The 7,341-nt window shown below is 37.3% G+C and overlaps 1 pseudogene; it reads right to left on the reverse strand.

The window, feature by feature from the left end:
- Positions 1 to 5,999: 5,999 nt before the first annotated feature.
- On the reverse strand, positions 6,000 to 7,099 carry LOC116625217 (annotated as a pseudogene).
- Between the last annotated feature and the right edge of the window lie 242 nt (positions 7,100 to 7,341).

Consider the following 7,341-nt stretch of genomic DNA (forward strand, 5'->3'; position numbering starts at 1 on the left):
CCAATACCCTAAAGATATTCCTTTCCTTTACATTTCATAATAATGTGGAGAATTATGTTATTGCATATGCCAAGCACTGTGCACGCATGGTTTTATATAATACTTACAACATCCCTGTAAGATAGGTACCATTAGCCCATTTTCCGTAGTAAGAACAGAAACTCAGAGATGTTAAATAACTTAATATCCTACAAATCGTAAACAGTTGGGCCTGGATCCAAATATGTACTGTATGACTCCACAGTACCATGCTTTATTTTTAGAGATCAAAGACAGTGATATGACTTACTTGTTTCACTGGGCCCAAGGTATATACCTCATATCATGAGTAAGGAAAATTTTTCTATAAAGGGACATAGAGCAAATATTTTCAACTTTGTGGGGCGGATTATCTTTGACACAATTACTAAACTGCTGTTATAGCATGAAAGAAGCCATAAATAAATGAACATGACTGTGTTTCCTTAAAACTTAATTTACAAAAATTATCAGTGGGCCAGATTTGGCCACAGGATGTAGTTTTATGAACCTTGTCTCATACCATTTCATAAAATGTTCAGCTTGATGAACAACCCACCAAAAATTATTTCATACAATATAGTTTTCATCCAGAACATTACATGTGTTTTTATTCAGAACATACTATACATAACTCACATAAGACTTTTCATTCATAATATCATATAAGCATGGTCAACATCTGGAGTCAGCATGAAGGAATCAATGCCATTTTTAGAACCAAACCTCAAATGTAAGTCAGAAACCCACACTCTTGACATGGATGGGGTCATGGGGTGGAGGCCATCCTCAGTATATTTGAGGATAGTCTGGGAATCATTATAAGGCTTTCTCTTTATTAGCATATCCATGCTTCCTTATATTTTGTAGCATGATATCCTGAAATTAAACTTTATATTAAAATGTCAAGATAGAATAAGTAACATGAAAGTATTTGGTCTATGCTAAGAGAGAAAGAAAAATACATGCATAATACATAAATGAATAAATATTTAGAAGACAGATTACATGTGGTTATATACTAATGACTGGGGAAAAAATTCATTTGAGAATTTTTAGTGATGTTTATTGTTGTCAAATAAGAGAGCATCTTCACTTGATGAAAATGATTCAGAAGCTTTGCCTTCAGAACTGAAATACTTTGCAGAAAAATTACCAGCCAAAGCAAGTGTTCAACTCAAAGGGAACTGACCTCAAGATGGCCAGAAGGCTCCTGTTTCTGATCGACGGATTTTATATTTACTGTTGTCCATATAGTACCTGAGTTTGATATATGCCTTCATACTTATCATACCTTCAGATCTGCAGATATCACTGTTCTGCTTAATGTTAACAAGATATAATGTAATACAGATTATTTTATTGTATTATATTGTTTTATGTATTTATTCAATATGTTTTTTATAAAATCATTAAGTTTCTGAATCAGTCAAATTTTTCATGCATATTTTCCTGAATTGGGGGTAAAATTACATGTGTTAAAGTTTATTTTATGGATTTATAAATTTAAGAATTCTTAGGGCACATTCCTCATGATTGTGTCAAGTCCCGTGTGTATGTGTGCATGTATGTATTCTGCCATCCAATAGAGAGTTTCCATTGTTTTTCTTTCTTTCATGTTCTTACACCATTTTGTGACGATTTCTGACACACTGAGTTACCTAATGAAACATGACATGTTTAATTAACTGTTTAATATTATTCTTCCATGACAGATTAGAAAATCCATGAAGGTAGGAACAATATTTTTCTTATTCCTGCTGTGTTCTCAGACATAACTATACAATGTCTGAGACATAGTAACCACTTAATAAATAATTGTTGACATAATAAACTGAACTGTTTTTATTTAGATGAAGCATAAAGAAAAAAAAAACTATGCCCCAAACACTCTTTACACAAATAACTTTCAGTGAGTAAAGTCTGCAACAAAGTTATTATCTCATTTCGTTTTCTAGACTAATTTTTTATTTTTTTTCTGGAGGGTGCTGATAATCCATCCTTACAGGCATGCACCAAAAAGAAAGAATACATTCATCTGGATCCCGCATTCTGTCAAATTGGAGAATCAGTCTTCAGCTGCTGTCAGCTTTGATGGTTGCAATGAAACTGCTCAATTAAGCCTCTGATAGAGTATCAAGTAGATTGCCACTTTGGGCTACTGGATCGATAATAATAATTCCTTGTATTTGTATAGCAAGCACTTACACTTGCAAAAAGTACTTGCACATTTATTGTCTAATCTTACCCTTCCAAGAACAGGGTCAAATATGAGAGACAGATCACCTTTTCCGTTTCACGAATGAGGACAGTCCAGGACCAGAGACGTTAACTGGCATTGTCAGCCCAGAAAGAACAAAGTCTAAGACCCTAGGTGTCCCACATCTGAGTTAACTGCTTTGTTTGCTGGATAACCCTGTCCCATGACATAATCACCTTTTCTGACGTACGCCTAGCTTTTTTTAAGTTCAGTAACAGAACCACAGTTAACCATTTATCTACCATTTCTAAGAAGACAAAAATGATGAGGATCAAGCCCAGGAATTTAGTGATCTGCCACCAGATCAGAGACAGTATTGCAAGGGAGACAATGCAGTAGAGTGCAAAGATCACAGGCCCTGAAGGCAGACACACGTGGATTCTATTCCCAGCGTCGGCAAATACTAAATTTCATGGCCACACCTAAAAATAAGCCTTTAAGTTATGGCTACTAGAAGGTTTGTTTTGTTTAGATTTGTTTTGAGGATTAAATGTGATAATGTGTGTGGAAGGAGGCATTTTAGCAGCAAATCTATTTTTATTTACCTTGTCTAAGGATACTAGATACCTTCCCAATGTCCACTTGCCTCTTCTGTATCATCCATATCAACGAAAGAATCTAATTTGATAGTGGTGACATTGTCTGTTTCCCAGACTGCAGATAAACAGGAGGTGATGGACATGGCTTTGACCAATGAGAGGTAAAAGCAAGTTGTCTTGTAGGATTTACATGGATCTGAGACACAGCATATGCCTTTCTTCCTTTGCTCTTCCCTCCTTCTTGTGTGACATCTGAACATGAAGCTAGAGCAGCCATCGGTGATGACCAGGGGGCACAACTACATGCTAAGGATGGTTGATGGGATGACAGAAGGATCCTAAGCCCTGACTGCATCATGGAGCCACTGTACTACCCCTTCACACCCTACATTCAAATCTTCATTTTGTGACAAAGAAGTAAAGATACTAATTGTTTAAGTCACTGTTTGGGGAATTTCTGTAACAGCCAAACAAAATTTTCATCTGATATAACTAATTTCCTTTTATTCAATTTCTTTAAAGGATTTCATAATCCATCTTGCATAGCACTAACTGGTTTAACAGTTTCTTAAATAAAAATAAATAGATGATACGCTGATGTGCTCTGGGTCAGCTACTATGCTAAGAACATGCCTTAGTAACAAAATTACAGATGAAGCTAGAATTCAAATTTAGGTGGGTGTATCTGACCCAGAGCATGAGCTTTTCCCATGATTTAGTGTCCAGTGTTGTGTAAGTCTTGGTTTTTTGATTTGCCACCTATGTGACATTGCCAGACATATATCCAAGGACTTGATTTGACATTACCTAATTAAATCCTTACACCACCTCTATGAGGTAAGGGTGACTATTATTACATTTTTCAGATGAGGAAAGCAAAGTTTAAAGAGATGAAGAAACTTCCCAGGAGCACACATCTAAGGAGGAGCAGAATTTTATAGACTCAAATGCAGCAGAATTTGATTCTAAATCCACATTTCTAAAGACTACACTACACCACCTTGATTCCACATATAGAATGTTAATGTCCAATTTCTGCTAAGAGAAATTTGAGTACCAAAACCAGAAAACTTCATCAAGAAAGTCTAGAAGTTTATTCTCTATGTACAGAGGAGCCTCTTCTGGTTGGGGATGAAGCCACACCACATCGAGTTTTTACTTGTACTCGAAGCTGTGTTTTAGGGGGTCCATGCCAACTAAATCCATAGAATATAAAACATTCTTCCATTAAGTCACTAATAATGTAACCGATTTCATACAGCTTAAAGAGCCAAATACATTCCTCAGCATGTTCTGAGTGGTGCTATTGGTGGTAGGTATCTACATTTGTAGTAAAGTCCCAGTGTTAACCTTTCGGCCCCTAGGGATAGAGATAAATCCGTCTCCACTACCTAGTACAAAACTATCAGACTTCCTACTTCATTTTTAAATATTTCTCTCATGTGAAGCCAGACAGTAGCATTTCTGTTTTCTTCCCCCTAGCATCTGGAATATACATGATCTAGGATATATTTCTGTGGATTTGGGAGCCTAAAATGTCACCACATGCTGCTGCTAATAATAACACATAATAATAACTGCTGTGAAAGTTCTTTAGCTGTCAGCTCTATTTTCATTTCATTTAAAAAATAATAATTTCAATGTCCATTGCTGTGCCTCTGAGTTCATTTACAAATCAAAAACATATTTTGCATTTAAAAAAAAAAAAAGAACAATATCCAGTTCATTCAGATCTTAAGCCTCAGGCAAAGGAACTGCCTAAACTGCTACCAAAGAAAGGTGATGATTTTTAAGTTGCAGTCAAGAATTGAACTAGGGCACCAAAGTAGGTTAGATTCACAGAATCAAAGAAGTGGGTAATCTTTGAGTTTATCTGGTTCAACTTTTATCTATTGTATTAATATTTCCTCCTTCAGACTGGAGGGTATTATGCTGAGCGAAATAAGTCAAACAGAGAAAGACATGTATCATATGACCTCACTGATATGAGGAATTCTTAATCTCAGGAAACAAACTGAGGGTTGCTGGAGTGGGGGGTGGGGTGGGAGGGATGGGGTGACTGGGTGATGGACACTGGGGATGGTATGTGCTCTGGTAAGCGCTGTGAATTGCGCAAGACTGTTGAATCTCAGATCTGTACCTCTGAAACAAATAATGCAATATATGTTAAGAAAGAAAAAAAGAAGAAGAAGAATGTAGCAGGAGGGGAAGAATGAAGGGGGGGAAATCGGAGGGGGAGAAGAACCATGAGAGACGATGGACTCTGAAAAACAAACTGAGGGTTCTAGAGGGGAGGGGGTTGGGAGGATGGGTTAGCCTGGTGATGGGTATTGAGGAGGGCACGTTCTGCATGGAGCACTGGGTGTTATGCACAAACAATGAATCATGGAACACTATATCTAAAACTAATGATGTAATGTATGGGGATTAACATAACAATAAAAAAAAATTAAAAAAAAAAAAGAAAAAAAAAAAATATTTCCTCCTTCAGGACCACACACAAAATGCATAAAATATACCCCATGAAATGATTGTTTACCCTGATATTTCCATTTATGGGAAATTTATTCTGAGCCAGTCAATTCCATTTTAAGAGTCTTCAAGTCAACGGTAAGGTATTCCTGATTGTTTTGCTCCTGTTTATGCTGGGAGTAACTGGACTCGCTTCAGTAGTTCTGTTTCTGAGCTCTATAACCAACAGACTCTTCTACATAGAATGTTTCAATTATTTAAGATGACAAGCATTTAAGTCCCAAAGACTTTTTATTATGCCAAACATCCTACCTATAAAATTTTATGTTATTTTTTTGAAAAGTTAAAAATTCCTTTATTCCTGGTACACTACGACAATTTACAGGGCAATATACCTGATGTAATGAAAAGAAAAAGAAAAAGCTACAGTAGATAAAAGACCTCAGGAGTGTACATCTAATTGATGCTACACTGCTTTAATCAATAGCTGCACGTTTTGCAAACTGTGGCTGTGACAGTCCTGACCAAAAAGGGGTTCCTATTTAAGCTGTAGTAACTTTTCTCACTATGGATCATCGTTCCTTCTGTGGCAGATTTCTACAATTCCTCTAATGCCTTTGGTACGACTGTCTCAAAGTAATCTGCAGCTTTCTGCAGAAGGACTGTAACCCTTTTCTTCTGAGGTTTTGTTTTTTGTTTTTTGTTTTTTTTTAGAAATTTCTGTTACCATATCCACCACTTCTACCACCAGATCCATAACTACCACCATAGGGACTCTCTGAGCCTCTTCTACCCAAACTGCCCCCTTTCATGGGTCCATAATTTGACTGCTGTTGTCCACTATAGTTCCCAAAATCATTATAGTTCCCACCACTACCATTGTTACCTCCTAATTTCCTCTTTCACTGTAACCATCATATCCTCCACCACCACCATATCTGCCTCCTGGGTGTCCATACTCTGGTCCACCCCCACCATCGCCTCCTCTACTGCTATAACCAGGACTACCACCATCATTGCCACCATCACCTCCAAATCCCTTATATCCACACTCCCCTCCCTGATAACCACCTCTGCTGCCACCACTTCCACCACTATAGGCTTCTCTTCCACCAAAGTTACCAACATGACCCATAAAGTTGCCTGATCCACCTCCATGACCTCTTTGTGATCCAGCAGACAGCACTTCTTGTTTAGAAGGGGTCTATGTCACACTTCACAATTATGCCCATTAATAGCTGGTATTTCTGAACAAAAATTGTATCAACTATCATGATCATCAAAAGTTACAAAAGCAAATCCTCTCTTTTTTCTACTCTGTCTTCCATAACTTCTATGGTTTTAAACTTGCCATATTTTTCAAAATTGTCTCTCAAATTGTATTCTTCTGTATCTTCTTTAATACCACCAACAAAAATTTTCTTCACTGTTAGATGGGCACCAAGCTTTACATAATCCTTTCTAGAAACAGCTTTCTTTGGTTCCACTAAGCAAACGCCCATCTCAACCTTGTGTGGTTGAGCACACACTGCTGCATCTACCTCTTCCACACAAGAGTAAGTCATGAAATCAAAACCCCTGGAACATTTTGTTTGGGGGTCTCTCATCACCACACAACCAGTAAGTGTGCCCCATTTTTCAAAATGTTTTCTTAAACTATCATCTGTAGTTTCAAAGTTCAAACCACCAATACAACATTTTCTAGCTCCTCTGGTTCCTTTGGATCATGGTCCTCCCCTCTGCTGTGGCGCTGGCTGCAGTGACAGCCAGAATCAGGCTGGGGGCCCCGCAGCCATGGTTTTACCTCCATTTTGAGACCATCTATACATAAAATTTTAAATAACTCCACAACATCTAAGATAGAACTTGCTAAGTTGACTTTACAGAAAAGAACCTATGTTCAAAACTAGCAGAATTCTGGATGTGGTGGTCTAAGGACAAATAACACTGAAATGAATGGGACAATTGTAGATCCCAATAATCTTTCCCAAGAAACCTTTCCATAAGAGTGATGTGAGGATGGTCTGGATTCCTTCAACACCCGTATTTTCA

This window comes from Phoca vitulina, unplaced genomic scaffold (assembly GCF_004348235.1).
Source record: "Phoca vitulina isolate PV1807 unplaced genomic scaffold, GSC_HSeal_1.0 scaffold75, whole genome shotgun sequence".
In the NCBI taxonomy this organism is placed as follows: Eukaryota; Metazoa; Chordata; class Mammalia; order Carnivora; family Phocidae; genus Phoca; species Phoca vitulina.